General features: G+C 38.4%; 1 non-coding gene and 2 pseudogenes across 1 annotated transcript; 1 reads left to right on the top strand and 2 right to left on the bottom strand.

Annotated features, from left to right (window-relative positions):
- Window positions 1–567: 567 nt before the first annotated feature.
- LOC104767595 (putative cyclic nucleotide-gated ion channel 19) lies at window positions 568–15,336 on the bottom strand (annotated as a pseudogene).
- LOC147920322 (small nucleolar RNA R71) lies at window positions 2,685–2,792 on the bottom strand. The gene has a single exon (XR_015591922.1). It is a non-coding gene; the product is annotated as a small nucleolar RNA R71 (small nucleolar RNA).
- A 573-nt stretch (window positions 15,337–15,909) lies between the features above and the next one.
- On the top strand, window positions 15,910–16,800 carry LOC109131009 (uncharacterized; annotated as a pseudogene).
- The last annotated feature ends 4,009 nt before the right edge of the window (window positions 16,801–20,809 follow it).

Raw genomic sequence — 20,809 nt, 5'->3', positions numbered from 1 at the left:
TTATGCATTGTAAATTTTAAGTGATTTATGGAAATAAATCCATGAATATTACAAGTTAATGGTGGAAAATATTGAATATTCAGTATTAAGAGGGAATAATTAAGATGTTTTCCTTTTAAAATGTGTAGACGATTTTGTAAATGATTCTGAAATATTTGATTACCAACTGTCACTAATTAATTGGAGGTAAATTGTCATTTATTACATTGCTGATTCTGTTTCTTTATCTTACTTTCTTACAGTTAAAAGTACCAAGTGTACTAGTAATTAAGATCAATATTAAATGGGCCAAAATTATGAGCCCAACTACTCAAGCCACGTCGGACTGATTTATTTATTCAACTCGTTTTAATCGAATGTGTAAATTTTCCATTGGTTAACCATAAACCGCCAATAGAACTGAAGTGAACATTGGAACTTAAGTCACTCAGGAGAAACAAGTTTCATACTCAACTTTCAATATCACTAATGAGTGAATCACTGAGACATCTTATAGATTACAAAGATGAGTCATCGAGGCATCTTATATATTACAACTATGAGTACCACAACCGCTAGTCTTTTTACTTAGATATTATTACTAATCTACCAAACCAAAACATTATCATCCAACTTAACGGTTGTAACTGGACTGAGCAGTGTATAATCTCTGGAGCTGTCTCTTTCGTTATCTCCAAGCCACTTGAATCTGCATAGCTGCTTGTAACCTCCAATAAGGAGACTCGTACCTTATGGCTCCTTGTACTCGATTGCTTCTTAAGAATCTTGAAAACAAGTGATGTGTCTGTATTTTATGGGATTTTAACAATGGTTTTTACACTTGTTTTGAGTCTTTTGTTAAGTCCTAGTGTGCTTTTAGAGTCTTTTTAGTCTTTTATGAGTTTGTACAGGTTCTAGGTCACTTTGGGAGGAAACTGAGTGTTTTGGGGATGAAAACAAGCATCTGGAGCTAAAGTTGGTTGAAGACCGTTGGTCTAGCAAGCAGATGGAGAAAACGCAGAAAAGCATCCGAGATCGGCTGATCCGCATTTGAGATCGACCAGTCCTGTACCCGAACCAACTTTTCCTTTTATGTTTTAAACCGACTTTTAGGGTTTTATTTTACTATTTAAGCACGAGGCTCGACCTCTTAACAAACGACTTTGATTTTACGCAGCTTTTGAGTACTTGTAATTCTTGGGAGAAGATCTCTAATCCTTTCTAACCCTTTGGAGAAGAATTCTGAACCCTTTTTATTTCTCTTTGCAATTCAATTATGCTTTCTTCATCTTTGATTTGCTGTTCTTTTGTTTCCATGTCTGAGTAGTTTCACTATTGGGTTTCAGATTTCAAAAGGGGAGTTTATGATTCTCTAAACTTAGGTTGTTAGATTTGGGATTGATCTTATTGTTCTTCATCTATTGTTGTTCTTAATGCTTAAGCTAGATTGATCACCTAGATTAAAATCTTAGGTTAAATTCATCGTGGCACCGAAAGTGTTGTTGAGTTACTTGAAAGAAACATAGGTGAGCAAGGTGGACCTTAGCCAACGGAAGTTGAAGTTGAGGCACCTTGTGAACGAATCAAACTTGGACTTTAAAGCTTGCTTGTTTAGCTAGATTCAAACGGAAGTTTAAGGTCTAGTTATTTCTTTGCATAGTTAGCTAACGCTGCGGAAGTAGGTTAGCTTTATAATTGAGATTTGAGTTCAAGAACGATTTTTAATGCTTTCCAAATCTATCATCTAAGTTTGTGGTTGTATCCCCTAACTGATCCTCTACGCCCAATATCTTTCCTTGATTTCAAAACCCTTATTTATTTTCTGTTTTAATTTGATACTTGAAACACAAACTTTCTTTTTGCCCTAGCTATATTCGAATCTATACAATCTCATAGTGCATCGCTTGGTCTCTGTGGATTCGATCCTGAAGTGTTACGACAACACCACTAGATCGTGGTTGAGTGCACCTTGGGTTTTAATTGACCTTTGATCAATTTGGCGTCGTTGCCGGAGACCAAAACGCTGCCTTTGAAATTTTAGATTCACGTTTAGTCTAAGGTTATTTTATTTTAGTTTACTAACTAGTTCTTGCAATCTTTTTCCTCTGTTTCAGGTGTATGCATACAAGGAGCAACAAACAAGCCGATTTGCATATACTGAGAAACAAGGAGTTAGCACAGCTTGAACGCGAAAACCGGAGAGCAAAAGCCCAAACCAACCCTATGGCTGACGGAGAAGAAACAGGGGTTCGTCAACCCAACCCTCAGTTTGGTATCATCCAACAACAGCAGAGGCAGGACCAACAAGAGCAAGTCGCACCAAATCCGCCTGCAAGGCAAACCACCCTGAGGGATGAAGATGCTCAAAATAGGCTATTTGCAAACCGATATGCGATTCAACCACCTGCTCCTGCGAGGCAAGACTATGAGATTAAGCATAGTCTAATCAATTTGGTTCAGAATCGTGTGTTCCACGGGTTGCCATCGAAGAGTCCTCTAGATCACATCGAGGCTTTTGAAAGACTGACTAGCACGACAAGGTCCAATGGTGTCCCTTACGACTACCTCATGCTGACTTTGTTCCAGTTTTCTTTGGCGGACAAGGCGCTAAGATGGCTGAATCTACTGGATCCTGGATCACTCACCACTTGGGCATAATGTAGAGCTGCTTTCCTGAACCACTTCTACACTAAATCATGCTCAGCCAAGTTGCGAAGCAAAATCACTTCATTCTCTCAAGGAAGTATGGAGACTTTCTGCGAAGCATGGGAGAGGTTCAAGGAATATCTGAGAGACTGCCCTCACCACGGTTACACCCAAGAAAACCTGATGAACATTTTCTATGGGAGTATCGAGCTAAAGTATCAGATGGCGTTAGACACAGCTAGCAAAGGAGATTTCTCCACCAACACCGCAAATGAGGCCAATGCACTGATAGAGAATCTTGCGGCAAGCAATAGCAATCATGGCACAGACTATGATCATACGGTGCGGGTCAATGCGGTCGAGATTGATGCTATTAAGGATCTCACAGCCAAGGTGAATCTCCTACTAAAAAGGGATCACCAGAACGTTAACTTGTGCGAGGAACATGCTAGGGGATATGCGGATTTTGGAGTCGAGACATACCTTAAGGGTACGAAGGAGGTTAACTACATTAGAGGACAAGGGAATTTTCAGAACCGCGACTTTAATCAGAATTTCCGAAACCACCCTAATCTATCCTACCGAAGCACTAATGTCAAAAATCCTCAGGATTAGATTTATCCACCACGACCTCAGCAGAACAACTTCACGCAGGGATTTCAAGCGAAGGGGACGGGATTTGGAGGATCAAACTTTCAGCAAAAGCCTCAAGCAAAAAATTTCGCACAAGGCTTTCAAGCACTACAACAACAACCAGCTGCCCAGCAAGAAAGCAAATTAGAGCAGATGATGCAAGCTCTGATGGATAATCAAAAGAAAAATGCTGGAGAGATCAATGTCAAGATAGACAACATGTATTTGGAGTTGAATGGGAGGATCGAAACGTTGAACACTCATGTTAGGGTCTTAGAAAACCAGGTGGCCCAAGCTTCAGCGAGAGTCAAAGCACCTCCAAGAACACTACCAGGCAAGTTTGAGGCCAACCCAAAATAATTCCTGAACGCCATTACTCTCCGAAGTGGGAAGGAGATAGAAGGACCACCGCTGATAAAAAAGACTGACCGATCCTCTGAGCAGACTGGCCGATCCGAGGTACCCGAACAGAACAATGACCCAGTCAGAAACACCTAATAGAATGCGGATGATGTTGTGAGTTCAGGTGCCAATGAAGTTGATAAAGAGCCTGACAACAAACCCCAGCGAACGTATAAGCCCAAACTTCCTTTTCCAACCCGCCGTAAGACGAAGATACAAGAGCGTGAGTATGCGAAGCTAAAATCAGTAGTAGGTGAGCTTCAAGTCCGACTACCATTTATCGCAGCAGTGCGAATGGTTCCATCTCTCAAGAAGTATATGAAGGAAATCCTGACCGATAGACTCAGCCTGGAACAAGGAGTGATGTATCTTACGCATGCGTGTAGCGCCATGCTCCAAAACCGAATGCCTGAAAAATGTGGGGACCCAGGCCCTTTTACGCTACCTTGCACGATTGGAGAGCTCAAGTTCAGTCACTGTATACGCGATCTTGTAGCCAGTGTAAGTTTGATGCCACTAAGTGTAGCGACTAGACTTGGGTTGTACACCTTTAAGCCGACGCAAGTCACCCTTGTCCTAGCTGACCGTTCTACTAGACGTCCAGAAGGGTTGTTGGAGAACCTTCCAATACAAATTGGGAATTGCTATATACCTACAGAATTTATTGTTCTGAAGCTTGATGAGGAATCTAAAGACCCTATTCTACTAGGTAGGCCTTTCTTGGCTACTGCGGGTGCAATGATAAACGTCCGAGAAGGGTAAATAGATCTGCACATGGATGATTTGGTAGTGCAATTTAATCTTGGGAAGGCGGCTAAAAAGCCGACCATTGACGGTCAAACCTTCTGGGTTGATACGGTTGAAGAGATACCAATCGAGATCTATGAAGAGGTTTGCTCAAACGACAATCTAGCGGTAGCATTGACAAAGGAGGAACCAGAGCTAGGTTACTTAGCTGAGGAGACTGTCAACATGGCAGAGGCACTTAACGCTGCAGCGGCCCTCGAACATGAAGTTTTGTTCGTCAACATACGGACTGGATTGCCCGATCCAACAGTAGGATCGGCCAATCCGGTCTTTTCTGTGAACATCACTGACGAACATGGAGGATCAACCATTCCTGTCTCTGGATTAGCCGATTTCAACCTTTGCACCGCAACCGAAGGTGACCATGAGGATTCGAGCGAGCTGAAAGCTCCAAATCTGGATCTGAAACCACTCCCTGAGGGCCTCAGGTATGCCTATCTTGGACCAAATTCATCTTATCCAGTGATTATTAATTCTAACCTGAACAATGTTGAGACTGCACTCTTGCTCTGCGAGTTGAGAAAGTACAGGAGAGCTTTGGGCTACTCTCTAGATGACATTTCAGGTATTTCACCAGAATTGTGCTCTCATCGAATCCATCTGAAAGACCCGTCTAAATCCTCTATTGAACATCAACGAAGATTAAATCTGAATTTGAAGGAAGTTTTGAAGAAGGAGATTCTCAAACTTTTAGCCGCCGGTGTAATTTTTCCAATCTCCGACAGCACATGGGTAAGTCTTGTGCACGTAGTGCCGAAGAAAGGTGGAGTGACAGTCGTTGCACACGAAAAGAATGAATTGATCCCCACAAGGACTGTTACAGGGCATCGCATGTGCATTGATTACCGCAAGCTGAATGCGACCACTAGAAAGGACCACTTCCCTCTCCATTTTATTGATCAAATGCTTGAACGACTTGCTAATCATCCTTACTATTGTTTCCTCGATGGTTATTCAGGGTTCTTTCAGATCCCAATCCATCCGGATGATCAGGAGAAGACGATGTTCACCTGCCCCTATGACACATTTGCCTATCGACGAATGCCTTTTGGGTTGTGCAATGCCTCTACCACTTTCTAGTGTTGCATGATGTCGATTTTTACTGATTTGATAGAAGATATCATGGAGGTCTTTATGGACAATTTTTTCGGTTTATGGCTCATCCTTCTCTGTTTGTTTGTCTAACCTTTGCAGGGTTCTTCAACGTTGTGTGGACAAACATCTTGTTCTAAATTGGGAAAAGTGCCATTTCATGGTCAATGATGGGATTGTTCTTGGGCATCGTATTTCTGCGAAGGGGATAGAAGTGGATGAAGCTATGATCGAAGTGATGTCCAGTTTACAACCACCTAAGTCGGTGAAAGATATCCGCAGCTTCCTGGGCCACGCTGGATTTTACCGACGGTTTATTAAGGACTTTTGCCCAACTGCTTTGCAAGGATAACCTGTTTGTGTTTGATGGAGGATGTTTAGAAGCTTTCCTTACCCTCAAACAGGCTCTTATCTCATCTCCAATAGTTCAACCACCCGATTGGAATCTGCGATTTGAAGTCATGTGCGATGCAAGCGACTTTGCTGTTGGAGCAGTTTTGGGACAGCGCAAGGATAAAAAGTTACATGTCATCTACTATGCTAGCAGGACACTCGATGGAGCTCAGACCAAATATGCCACGACAGAGAAAGAACTCCTCGCCATAGTTTTTGCGTTTGAAAAGTTCAGATCCTACTTGGTCGGCTCTGAGGTAATTGTCCAAACTGACCACGCCGCCCTGCAGTATTTACTCACAAAGAAGGATGCTAAACCACGGCTGCTACAATGGATCCTCCTCCTACAAGAATTCGACCTTGAGATAAAGGACAAGAAAGGAGTGGATAATGGAGTGGCAGATCATCTTTCTAGGCTGAGGATCGATGCTGAGATCCCTATCGATGACCGACTTCCTGAAGAGAATGTCTATGTAGCTGCGGCATATGAGGAATGTTTCAAGGATAAAGCCGATGCTAAGGTTCTCCAGCAGATTAGCGATGATTCCCCATGGTATGTCGACATCGCAAATTATTTGTGTACTAGAGAGGAACCCCCGACTTTACTGGTTATGCGAAGAAGAACTTCTTGCGGGATGTGCAGCGTTACTTCTTGGATGAGCCGTATCTTTACAAGCATTGTGCCGATGGCCTTTACAGAAGGTGTGTCCCAGAATCAGAAGTTCCGTGAATTCTTTTTCACTGTCATGGGTCCAACTACGCAGGCCACTTTGCTACATTCAAAACCGCAACCAAAGTACTTCAAGCAGGCCTATGGTGGCCCACTCTGTTTCGTGATGCAAACGATTTTGTCTCCCGATGTGATTCTTGTCAGCGACGTGGGAACATAAGCAAAAGGAATGAGATGCCACATAATTTTATCTTGGAAATCGAAGTGTTTGACTGTTGGGGAATCGACTTCATGGGACCCTTCCCACCTTCTTATGGCAACCTTTACATACTTGTGGTCGTAGACTATGTCTCCAAATGGGTAGAAGCATTGGCGAGTCCCACGAATGATTCGAAGGTCGTTCTCAAAATGTTTAAACACATAATCTTTCCACGGTTTGGTGTCCAGCGGGTGGTGATATGCGATGGAGGAACTCACTTTATCAATAACTCTTCGAGAATCTTCTGAAGAAGCTTGGAGTAACACACAAGGTCGCTACCACATATCACCCTCAAACTAGTGGGAAAGTGGAGATTTCAAACCGTGAAATTAAGAACATCTTGGAGAAGACGGTGAATTCAAAACGCAAGGATTGGTATGCTAAACTCGACGATGCTTTATGGGCCTATCGGACCGCTTATAAGACACCTATTGGAACCACACCATTTAAGTTGGTCTATGGGAAAGTCTGCCATCTACATGTCAAGTTCGAGTATAATTCACTTTGGGCAACAAAGCAAATGAACTTCCATGTCAAGACCGCGGCCGAACGACGTTTGATTCAGCTAAATGAGCTTGATGAGATCCGCATGAATGCATATGAAAGCACCAAAATCTACAAAGAGCGCACTAAATCGATGCATGACAAGAAAATTGTTCCAAAGGATTTTGCTGCTAACGACTTGGTTCTACTCTTCAACTCTCATTTATGGATCTTTCCTGGCAAGCTACGTTCTCGTTGGTCTGGACCTTTCGCATCAAAGAAGTTATGCCCTATGGAGCCGTCGTTCTATGGAACCATGATGGTAAGGAGTTTACTGTTAATGGTCAACGCCTCAAGCCTTATCTCGCTGATCACGACCCAACTGAGGAAACTGTTATTCCTCTGATGGATCCCCACGCTCCCCTCGCTGCCTGAGCATCAAGAAAAGTCAGGCTCATGACTTTAAACAAGCGCTAATGGGAGGCAACCCAATGGGCTTAGTTTGTTTCTTCCCCTCTCTTTTCATGTTTCTTTTAGGATTTTTGGTTTGTTTTGTTTTCTTTTAGGAGTTACCCGCTCGTTGTAGTCGTATTGAGTCTTCATGGGACATATTCGAAGCGCAGACGATGCAAATTCTTTTACAAACAGAGTGTTCCCCAGTCATTCAGGATCGGCCAATCTATTTCTGGATCAGCCAATCTCCGTCCATGTAAGTAGTTCGAGGGAAAAAGAGAAAAGAGAAGGAAATCGGTTTAATCTGGTCATCAGACTTAAAATTAACCGGATTAAATCGGATCCGTGTCCAGTACCAGATATATAAACCTAATTTCATCTTCTTCCTTTCTTCCCTCTCGCTGCCCCCGTTTTCGACACCCACCTCTCTCCTTCTCGATTTTTCTTTGATTTGTTGAGGTGTGGACTCACTTCACTTGGATTCGATCCTTTTTCATATTCTCACTTTTAGACTCGAAGTCAAACAAGGTAAGTTTTTCTTTTGCCCATTCTTATGTTAGATTCTCGGCGATCTCAAGGTTCAATTTTGGTCGTCCATGACTCTTTCAATTCTCCTACCTATTTGAGCTGTGATTTAATGGTTGAATAGGTCTATGGAAGTTTCGGAACTAGAATTAGGCTGATGTGCCTTGAATTTAGAACTATGCTTGTAACTTATGTTGGCTAATTAGGAGAATTTTCAATTGATTTTATTATCTTACTTCTTGAAATTCTTTTCTTTTGCAGCCAATGCCTAAACGACGACGCAGTGGTAAGGAACCTGCAACCCCTTCCGACGAACCACCAACCCGCGTTTAGATTGATGAGGATGCCAAGTGGTTAAAATTGCTGAATCAGTGCAAGATGGAGCCAAATCGGTTTGCTGATCAAGAGATTTTTGAGAGAATGGCCATACTTGCGGATTTTGATGAATTGTTAAAGCACATGGGGTTTGGTTCTTTTGGTGAGAAGGCATGGGACTTACATAAGAAGCTTGCACGTGAGTTTCTGGCCACTGTGAGGGTCGATCTGTCTGCTGGTCCTGATTCGTTGGCTGAGCATTGTTCGATCAGCTTCTTTCTGTGCAGGAAGCACTACACCATCTCCATGTTCGACCTTTGTGACGTTTTTAGTTTCCCTCGGCACAAGCAATGTAAAATGGACAAGCTCGAAAGCAGTTCAGATGTTTGGAACCTGATTGGAGCTGGAAACTATGTCTCACGCGGAGCCAGGCAATCCCGCATTCGCAACCCAGTCCTTCGGATCACTGCTAAATTCCTGAGCAACACCATTTATGCTAGGGCTGAGACTAGCACATTGCAGCTACCTGAGTTGTGGATGTTCTTTCACGGTCTTCGTCGGTTCCTGCATCCTCCGACTTCTCCAGTCCACCATCAAACTCATGACGTTAATTTTGGATTCTTACTTTCTAAGGAGTTTGAGCAGGTCCAAAAAGACATGGCTAAAGCAAAGAATAAGAGGATACTCATCGGTAGTTTGGTGACACCCATCATCGACTATTGCGGCATTGTTTCATCCACTTCGATCTAGAAGAAGAAGCTCCTTGACCTCAAGTTCCTGTTCACTAGTGAGATTCTTGTGGGTCAGAATTTTGTCTACCAATTTCAGGACAAGGCTGGTAAATTTCGGTACATGCGGATTCCTATGCCATCATGCACTTCACTTTGCAAAACGGAGAACTTTGCCTTCGAGCCTCCAGAGTTAGCACTGTGTGACCTTGACGAGGTCGTATGGATGGAGGCGGGTGGCTATGCTTCCCTCAAGCCCCCACGCAGTACACAGCCGGCAGCTGCTGCCGAGTCCTCACACCATGCTCGCTCGTTCCCACCATTACCTCCTTTTGATGTCAGCCAGTTTGTTGCTACCCAACCTATTCAAGAACCTCACTCTGAGTTTGAAAGGTGGGTCTACAACACTCAGAAAAAGAACAACATGCTACTCACTCGACTGGCTACTTGGCTTCAAGGACTCGCTCCATCCTGTTTTGCACCACCACCGTTGGATCCCACTGCTACCTGTGACGACGAGGATGCAGCTATTGAGCCTCTTCTTTCTGACCGTTCTGCGACCTCTTCGCCTTCTCACTAGACTGCTGTTTCACCACGGGTTCTCCTTTCTCTTTATCTAGGATTTTCTTTTTTTTAATTTCTTTTTATCAGCGGTACCTTTTCTTGGTTTTATTTCCCGGTGTGAAGTAAGTCCGGGGGAGGGATGTCTCCAAGTTGCTAACTTTGTTTCTTTTGAGTCGTTTTTATCGAGTCTTTTTTTTTTCCTCGAAAAAAAAAAATTGGAAATTATGAGCTTTTCTAGGAATTTCTGCTTTGATCTAACACTCTTATGATTACTTTTGTACCTCTGGTTTGGAATGAATATAAGCAAGCTCAACACGCCCCAAAAGACACTCGCCAAGGAGGACAATAAGTTGAACCAGAAGTTGTCTCTAGCTTTGACAAGACTTAACCGGATTTAATTTCTTACCTTGGGGCTTGGTATACATCAGACAAGACTCCTCCCTTAAGCCTTACAAGACATGCATCTCCTCACAAAGTATGCTTCCCCTCTCTTTTCCCTTCAATACTCATAAAAAAAAAAGAGAAGAAGAAGAAAGGAATAAAAGGATATAGGTAATAAAAGAAGTGAGCCAAGGGGTGTGCGTAAACCCGTGCTTCTTTCGGAACTCATGGAAATCTGTCCCAAAAAGAAAAAGAGCAAAGGATTGATTAAAAAAAAAATGATACCCTAGAAAATTAGGGAGATATCAATCCTTTGGAAGTGAGAAAAGAGAGAGGAAAGGGAGCATATGAGGAGGTCTTGGGCGATAAAAGGTTGAAGGAGTCAAAAAGTTTGATGATTGATACTCCCATGGTAAGACCGCACCTTTTTATTAATCTGATGTAGATAGACAATGATGGGGAGACTGAAGGTCCTCTAAGGCTGTGGAGTTCAGAGTAGGGAGTGTTGATCCTAATCATGGGCAGAGTACATCAAGTAGTTCTTAATTTGATGTGATGAAGAGTGCAAAGAAGAAGTTTCCAAGAATATGTGAGTTTCCACTTTCAAACATTTTCTCTGTTCCTGAGTTTTTGTTTGTTCTTGCTTGAGGACAAGCAAAGATTCAAGTCTGGGGGAATTGATGTGTCTGTATTTTATGGGATTTTAACAATGGTTTTTACACTTGTTTTGAGTCTTTTGTTAAGTCCTAGTGTGCTTTTAGAGTCTTTTTAGTCTTTTATGAGTTTGTACAGGTTCTAGGTCACTTTGGGAGGAAACTGAGTGTTTTGGGGATGAAAACAAGCATCTGGAGCTAAAGTTGGTTGAAGACCGGTTGGTCTAGCAAGCAGATAGAGCAAACGCAGAAAAGCATCCGAGATCGGCTGATCCGCATTTGAGATCGACCAGTCCCGTACCCGAAGTAACTTTTCCTTTTATGTTTTAAACCAACTTTTAGGGTTTTATTTTTCTATTTAAGCACGAGGCTCGACCTCTTAACAAACGACTTTGATTTTACGCAGCTTTTGAGTACTTGTAATTCTTGGGAGAAGATCTCTAATCCTTTCTAACCCTTTGGAGAAGAATTCTGAACCCTTTTTATTTCTCTTTGCAATTCAATTATGCTTTCTTCATTTTTGATTTGCTGTTCTTTTGTTTCCATGTCTGAGTAGTTTCACTATTGGGTTTTGGGTTTCAAAAGGGGAGTTTATGATTCTCTAAACTTAGGTTATTAGATTTGGGATTGATCTTATTGTTATTCATCTATTGTTGTTCTTAATGCTTAAGCTAGATTGATCACCTAGATTAAAATCTTAGGTTAAATTCATCGTGGCACCAAAAGTGTTGTTGAGTTACTTGAAAGAAACATAGGTGAGCAAGGTGGACCTTAGCCAACGGAAGTTGAAGTTGAGGCACCTTGTGAACGAATCAAACTTGGACTTTAATGCTTGCTTGTTTAGCTAGATTCAAACAGAAGTTTAGGGTCTAGTTATTTCTTTGCATAGTTAGCTAACGCTGCGGAAGTAGGTTAGCTTTATAATTGAGATTTGAGTTCAAGAATGGTTTTTAATGCTTTCCAAATCTATCATCTAAATTTGTGGTTGTATCCCCTAACTGATCCCCTACGCCCAATATCTTTCCTTGATTTCAAAACCCTTATTTATTTTCTGTTTTAATTTGATACTTGAAACACAAACTTTCTTTTTGCCTTAGCTATATTCGAATCTATACAATCTCATAGTGCATTGCTTGGTCTCTGTGGATTCGATCCTGAAGTGTTACGACGACACCACTAGATCGTGGTTGAGTGCACCTTGGGTTTTAATTGACCTTTGATCAACAAGCTCGTTACATCTTCAAGATCTGGTACACTCAGCGAAAACGCCTCCACGTTTGTCACACACCTAACGTTTCTGTGCTAAGCAGTCCCTTTGGTGGCATCTTTATCCTTGTCCCATCTGCCAGAGTTTCAAAACATATTCAGTTCAAAGCTTTTCCTCAATCAAGAGTCTTCTAACAAGATTTATGTTTCAAGTTAAACACATAGTCAAAATCTTATTAGATACCAGGGTTTATAGAAGAGCGTTCAAGACACCAAGTGAGAAGTTCTTCACCACAAACGTCACCTTCCGATAATGGCAGAACAGAGCCGTCTTCTCCAATGCTCTCCATCTCACCTCTCACTATGAATACCATTTTTTCAACTAGACCTTTGTTGTGCAACACCATGCTACCCCTTATGTAATTCCTCTGTTTCAGCCTCTCATGGATGGAATCTAAGATTGATTCATCCATCAAGGAAAATATCCTCACCTGCAAACCCATATACATATCAAAGCCTTACAATTGAGTTTCAGTAGTGGTTAATCTATTCCTATTATCTGTACACACAGTTGGATTCAGAAGTTTAACATCATGGAGTCTTTAGTATACAAAAATAATACTTAGTGATGGATACTAATTAATGCTTTCATGTGACTGTTACTTATTGAAGTTTACCTTCTTGAGAAATTTGAAGAGGTGTCGTCTTATATCTCTTTGGAGGTTATCAAGCATATTCTCAAAGAGCAACTCTTCGTTAACTCATCTAGTAGCAGCCCAATTGTACCGTTCAGCCTCGCGTACTCTCCTGAACAATTATTGAGTTGATTAGTTTTTAAAGGACACATTTCATAGCTTATGAAAATCAAATATGCCACAGAGCACCGACTTTCTTATATCTTCTGGCAACAGTCTGTGGCTCATCCACTGCTCCACATCACGCCGCCTCAGCATCATTTCCATCCTCCTAAAACAGGACATGCACAAGTCATCATTACACTTGGTGATTTAGCCAAGTACCCACCATCTCCTCAAAATATTTTTTGTTTTGAGATACTATTGATGAAATGTGTTTACCTTCGATCGAGAGATTGGAGGAAGTTGTGCATATTGCCAATAAGCCGCGCAAAAAAGCAAAAGCCCTAGTCCAATGATACCCATTGTAAAGAAAACCTCTCCCACTGAGTAACTTGGGGTCAAGTTTCCACAAAGTGTGCTTATTTGCTTTCAATATTGAAAACATTTTGACATTAGTTAAGACTTAAGTGATTCAAATACTAATAGTTGCAACAAAAACCAAACCTGAAATGAACTTAAAATAGATCCCAACTTACTTGGAATCCCCAAAACAGAGAATAACTGTATCTTGTGAAGAACTTAGATTGAATGGTAAGATTCACTGCCTTCAAATAGATTCCATAAATACTAGCATTCTCTTGAAAACAAGCGTTGAATTATGATGCATGAATTCCACGAGCACAGTCGATAAGATTTTTACGTTCTTCCCCAGAAACATCCCAAGCATTCAACATGCATCTCTTAACTCTCTGAAAAAAGCAAAACAACGAGAACAAATATTTAAGTCACTCTATAGATATAAAGAGGATCTTTAAAAAACACAGAGTTATATTATATACCTGCAGACCAGAAAGATACCAGCAAGAACCAACAGCATGACCAGCAAGCATAAAGGTAAGAAGATTAATAACAAAATTGGCCCAGGCTGACTCAAATATGAACCCGGTCGGTGTTTGTCCAGCAAGAGGAGGTAAGAGTCTATATAACTTTGGAAGGTATTGAAAAAGAACCGTAGCCGTATAATCTGTTTCTCAGCTTCTCCCCTGAGTGTACCCAAGTGTGATGGTAGTATCCATAATATCATAATCTGTAAGCAAAAGAAAAGAGAAATCTACCGTTCAGACGACATTTGTAGAGTTAACATTAATCAAAAGCAAACGACATTACTAGAGTTATTAATAAAAAAACATTTGAAGGTTAATACTAAAATACATGTGGAATGGGTAACACTATGAACAGATCAAGAAAAAACTTTCCTCAGACGTAATTGCGAGTAATTTTGCTTGGATGATCAACTAACTGGCCGGCGCCAACTATTCTTGATTCAGGAGCTACATAGGCCAACCTAAACTGTAACACATGTGATCAAAGAAGCATTAAAGCCAATAAGTTTCCTTACATAGGAGATGAGGAACAAAGGAGACACACCTGAAGCAGTATGTTAACAGAGAATATAAGATCCGTTATACTTCTAATAGACACCAACTTGTTAGTTGTAGGCCAATCAATCGCTATGCATTTGTTGTCCTGCAGTAATAGTAAACTCATAAAAACGTGTACAGTCAAGCAAGAGAGACTGATAGAGAAAGAGAAGGCAACATACATGGTGGATCAATAAGAGGAACAAGAAGAGAGGATCTACAAAAATGGCTACTAAGCTTGAAAAGGCTAAGATTCTTGTCCAGACTTGAACGAATTTGGAATGAGGATTCATGATTCCTGGTAAGCTTCTACGAGCAGAGGAGGCAAATAGCTTAGCCCAACCTCTAGCATCATCATACAGAACAGTGTGAAACTAAACAAAAAAAAGGAAAAGACCCCTTGTGTCAGCTATGGTTACTTGAGTCTCTCAAAGGTAAGTAGAAGCAACAATGAACATACTTATAAGTTATACCCTAGAGGCAGAAACTCTAGAAGTGTGAAATTGAGCAGCTTGGCGGTTGTAGTAAGAAGGACAAGTAGTACAATAAGGATCGTTACACATCCCTAACTGTCCAGATCTCCAGAGATTTGCGTTTTGGAAGACAAAATCTTCTTCAGGTTGAACATCAACGGTAGAGGAGGGATGAAGAGGTTCTTGAGGAGAAGGAATGAAGTGAGGTTCAGTTCTGCGAGTAGGGTAAAGAGGACCACTCATTTGCACCAAACGAGGTCTTATTCTCTGGGTTTGAAGAGGACCTGTGTAGCCTAAAACCACACTCGAGTTGTCAACTCCTTTAGTGGAGAGAGTTGGGTTCGAGAGAGAAAGACTACGATTCCTGAAAGTAAAAGTGCAAGAGCGAGCACGAGGAGGTGTTACTTCTGGAATTGGGAGAATGGGGAACTCATCATTTTCGTTCAAAGTATCCATTCTTGGAGACTAATTGGCCTAGAAAAAGATCAAGAAACTGGTTTGAGAAGAAAAAAAGTAGACTCTGAGAGTGAAAACCCAATAATATAGGAGAAGAAAAGCAAAATGATAATGACAGCAGAGGGAGAAGATGATGACAGCAGAGACTAGGACTTTGTAAGCAACTGTGGACACTCTTGGACTGCAAAGTTCCTCTCTTTTGCTGGAAAAATCAGGTTAATATCCTCAGTCATCTATGGGATGGTGAATTTCTGGAGTAGTGTGTTTGTTTTGCCAAAACACTTCTATGCTAAAGTGGATTCCCTGTGCTCTGCCTTTCTTTGGAAGAACAACACTGGATCTGCTGTCGGTACGAGGGTGGCCTAGGCTGATATCTGCAGACCAAAGGCTGAAGGGGGACTTGGCATTCATTTGCTAGAGGACTTTGGAGTGGTTTTTAGGCTAAAACTCATTTGGAACTTCTTCTCGAGCTTTGGTTCGCTATGGGTGGCATGGCTTAAAGGGAATATTTTCTCAAGGAAGAGCTTCTGGGTAACAAAAGTGGCTAACCACTTTTCCAAAACAGTGAACAGCATGCTTCAGCTGAAACCCACCATCACAGAGTTCATCAGATGTGTGGTGGGTGATGGGTGGGATGCTTCATTCTGGTATGACTCGTGGACTGAGTTTGGTCAGCTCATCACCTTCCTCGGGGAGACTGGTCCAAGGCAACTCCGGTTAGCGAATGATGCACATGTAATAGATGCTTCGAGAGATGGAAATTGGGCTCTATCGGCAGCCCGATCAGAAAACTCTCAAACCTTATTGGTTGCCCTCACTGAAACTCCTGCACCGAATGAATGCAATGACCGAGACTCCTACCTCTGGCGTAATGCTGCAGGTAACTTCCGCCCCACTTTCTCCTCAAAAGAAACCTAGGAACAACTAAGGCTCCACTCTCCTGTAGTCCCTTGGGCTGATGTGGTATGGTTTAAACAAAATGTGCCCCGGTTCTCCTTTATTAACTGGTTGGCACTTTTGAATCGGTTACCGACGCGAGATAGACTCAGAAGTTGGGGCATGAGTGTTCCTGATGCATGTGTCCTCTGCTCGAATGGTGCAAAAACCCACGAGCACCTATTCTTTACTTGTCCTTTCTCCACAGAGCTCTGGGGGTTCTTCGCTGCGAAACTATTTTCCAGTCCTCCAACCACTCTCCTAGCGTCCTCAGCTTGGATCCTCTCCCACAGTCAGCCGCACACCGTCAAAGCCACTGCTATCATCAAACTTCTCTTCCAAACGGTGGTCTACCACCTCGGGAAGGAGAGGAATGCGAGGATCCTCTCAGCGTCTCAATCCTCTGCCGTTACTCTTCGTCTCTCCATCGACCGCACAATACGGGACCGCCTCCTGTCTTTCCCAGGATCCGAGCACTCTCCCTCTCTCCTTGAAGTTTACTTTAGTCGTATTTCTCATCCTCTATAACTTTAAAATACTCCTTTTTGCATCTAGTTTCTGTGATAATGGGTTTTTTGTAATCGGTATATAACTATGTAATTTCTATTGGAATGAAATCTTCACATTAAAACCAAAAAATAAAAGAAAAAAAACAAAACAAATGAAATAATATACATTGAACTTTGCATGAAAACAAGAAAAGAAAATGTTACATTTTAGATCTCCTGTTGAACCCATCAACCAAAATTGAAAAAGGAATTTGTGTGTTGTTTATTAGTGAGTACTTCTTAAAGCAAAAAGATTGGAAGAGAGTAAACATTAAGAAGCTGCCTCTCTTGTGTTACTTTGATAACTTTTTTCAAAAAATAATAGTACGTCCCATATAAATAAATACAGAGAGAAAAAAAACAAAAACAAAAAAGAATAAATTGGAATGGTCTCACCAAACTTCACAGTTGAGCTTTTTTGAATGCATGTACTAATAAATAAATAAAGCGTGTGATTGTGAGTGAATGATCAAACACAGATACTGAAGAATTGAGAATATGTACGTAGCTCTTTCTTCTCTTCTCTCTACTTAGAATAACCCTCTCTCTTTCAGGCAGGTCCTAGTGTTTTCACTTCTTTATGGAAAAATTAAAGATAATGAAATCTATATAATAATAACAATCCGAATAAATGCAACCAACAGTTGTGTTTTTTTATTCGTACCTTTTGGATGTTTCCTGAAAAATTATGATAAATCATTAAAACGGTTATTTATGAAAAGTTACAACCGATCACTGTAAAGTTGTGTTGATTAAAACATTTGTATCTTTTGAAATCTATATATATTTGTCTGTTTGAACTGTTTTCATTTTTTTTTTGCCATGACACAAAATCAACTAAAATTTCAATCTTAACAGTTTATACATTTTTTTAAATTATTTTCTAGCATTCATTCTTTTAAAAGTCAAGAAATTCCTCTAATCTTGATTTAACAAAAGAATTTTTGGAATGATGAATCTAATTTACATCTTTTAGTTAATTTTAAATATAAAAGTTTTATGAAAATACCTAGAGTGTTTTTCCAAGATTTAGATGGATTACATAGTGAGTTTTTGGATTTTACTTTTCAATATATTTAAATCCAATCCGAATAAATGCCACCAAACGTTGTGTTTTTTCAATCGTAATTTTTGGATATTTTTTTTGAAAAAATCTGTAAAAAAATTAAATTGTATCTTTTACAAAGAGTTGTGATTGTTCATTGTAACAGTTTTTTTTGTAAAGTTGTAACTGTTCATTGTAGAGTTGTGTTTATTCGAATATTCGTATCTTTTGAAATCTATTTGTTTGAAATCTTTTCATTTTTTTGTCATGACACAAAATAATATAAAATTTTAATATCAACAGTTTTTACAGATTTCTAAATTATTTTCTAGCATTCATTCTTTTAAAAGTAAAGAAACTCTTCCAATTCTTGATTTAACAAAAGATTTTTGGAATGATGAATCTAATTTACAACTTTTAGTTAATTTTAAATATAAAAATTTAATGTCTATATACAATAGCAATCCGAATAAATGCCACCAAAAGTTGTGTTTTTTTCAATCGTATCTTTTGAATATTTTTTTAAAAAATCTGTAGAAAAATTAAATTGTGTGTTTTACAAAAAGTTGCGATTGTTCATTGTAACGGTTTGTTTGTAAAGTTGCAACTTTCTACTGTAAAGTTGAGTTTATTCGAATATTCATATCTTTTGAAATCTAGATATATTCGTCTTTTTGACCTGTTTTCATTTTTTTGCCATGACACTAAATAATATAAAATTTCAATATCAACAGTTTTTACAGCTTTCTAAATTATTATCTGGCATTCATTCTTTTAAAAGTAAAAATATTCCTCCAATTCTTGATTTAACAAAATATTTTTGGAATGACGAATATAATTTACAACTTTTAGTTAATTTTATATATAAAAATTTCATGAAAATACCTAGAGTTTTTTATTTCAAGAGTTAGATGGACTATATAATGAGTTTTTGAATTTGACTTCTCAATACGATAAGAAAGATGTATTTTATTTAAAAGCAGTTTATATGGGTTATTAGGTGAAATCAAATGCAGACACAATATTTGCGATTTTTCGTAGCACCTTTTTATAACTTTTTTTTTAAAATTCAAACGGTTGTATCTATTCATTGTGAAGTTGTTTCTTTTCACTACATTTTATTTATATCTTTTCATCACAACTTTTCAGTCTAATAGGTGTGTCTATTTAAATAGTCATGTCTTTTGAATTCTCTTTATATTTGTCTCTTCATCAGTAACTAACAAGTTCGTTGAAACAAATTTTCCATTTTATGTTGAATCTAAATAATTAAATATTAATATCTAATATTTAACGTGATTCTATAATCTAACTAAAATTTTAGAAATGATTATAGCGATAGAGAAATTTAATACAACTTAATATAGAATTTACAGTTGCATCTATTTTTATCGTAAGTTTTTGTTAAAAAATTAGTTTAATATTTAAAAATAAGAATAACAATCTGAATAAATACGAACAACAGTTGCGACTTTGCTTAGTATTTTTTGTAAGAAAATTGTTTTTATTCTTTTTTTTAAAAACTCAAACAGCTGTATCTTTTCATTTTAGAGTTATGTCTTTTCACTATATTTTATTTATATTTTTTCATCACAACTTTTCGTTCTAATAGGTGTGTCTATTTAAATAGTCATGTCTTTTGAACTTTCTATATATTTGTCTTTTCATCAATAACTAACAAATCATTGTTCGTTGAAACAAATTTTCCGTTTTATGTTAAATCTAAATAATTTGAATATTAATATCTAATATTCAACGTTATTCTATAATCTAACTAAAATTTTAGAAATAATTATAGCAATATAGAAATTTAATAAAACTGAATATAGATTTTTTTGCGTTGCGTCTATTTATCGTAATTGTTCTTTAAAAACTAATTTAATATTCAAAATTTATATTATTTTGTCTTTAGTTATAATTATTTAATAGAAAATTATATTTACTTATTACAACCATTAGTTCAAGATTCTCAGTTAGGATCAATTTTTCATAATGATTTTTTTTAATTGTAGCTTTACCATAATTCTTCATAAAAAACCTTATATTTATAATACTTTAAACAATAATTTTTTTGCAAAGTTGTGTCTATTCTAGATAATATTTTTTGTTACAAGTTTTCATTTTGATGGTTGTGTTTTTAGTAACAGTTTATGTTTAATTTATGTATTCAAACTATTTTATTACATTCAAATGATTTCATAATGTATAATTTTAAGTTTTAAATTTTATTTACGTTTTTCTAAAATACTTCTCTCGCGACATCGCGGGGGTCTGAATCCTAGTGATATAAATAGTGTTACAGTTATTCCTTTTTACAACACACTTTGTATTTATATATTAAGTATACTAGATTAGGACCCGCGGGGAAAATTATTTATGATTAAAACATTTAAATTATAAGTTGTATTTATTGGTTAAATAATTGTTAATTTTATAGTTTAAACCATATAATACCGTAATATAATTTATTTTTTACATGATATTTATTTAATCAATTTAATTAGATATATCTATTCTCTGATACCAAAAATATTGAAATGATGTTTTACCCGTGTAACACCGAATTAATGAGATTTTCAATTTATATAAATATCGACAAAACATGTCCCGCTATATAACCTCGGCCCTAGATATTTTAACTCACACTATATCATCTTAATTTTTAATATTTATTGTTTTGTATTATAAATATTAGATTGAGTTGGTATGTTATTTATTAAGATTGTAACCATTTACATTTTATAAGATTGGCTCTTCTTATAAAGTTTAAATATTTAGAATACTTATAATTCTTAAAAACAGTTGAGTATTTCTCATATTTGAAGTTTCGTAAAAGTTTAAATATATTATTAATATTTTAAAGGTCTTCTAACTTTTTTAAAAGTTGAAATATTTATAATATTTAAACTTCTTATAAAGTTTAAATATTTATAATATTTGAAAC

The sequence above is a fragment of the Camelina sativa genome, chromosome 19, assembly GCF_030686135.1.
Source record: "Camelina sativa cultivar CO46 ecotype springtype chromosome 19, ASM3068613v1".
NCBI lineage: Eukaryota > Viridiplantae > Streptophyta > Magnoliopsida > Brassicales > Brassicaceae > Camelina > Camelina sativa.
The sequence above is the reverse complement of the archived record's forward strand: the minus strand, read 5'-3'. Positions and strand labels throughout refer to the sequence as shown.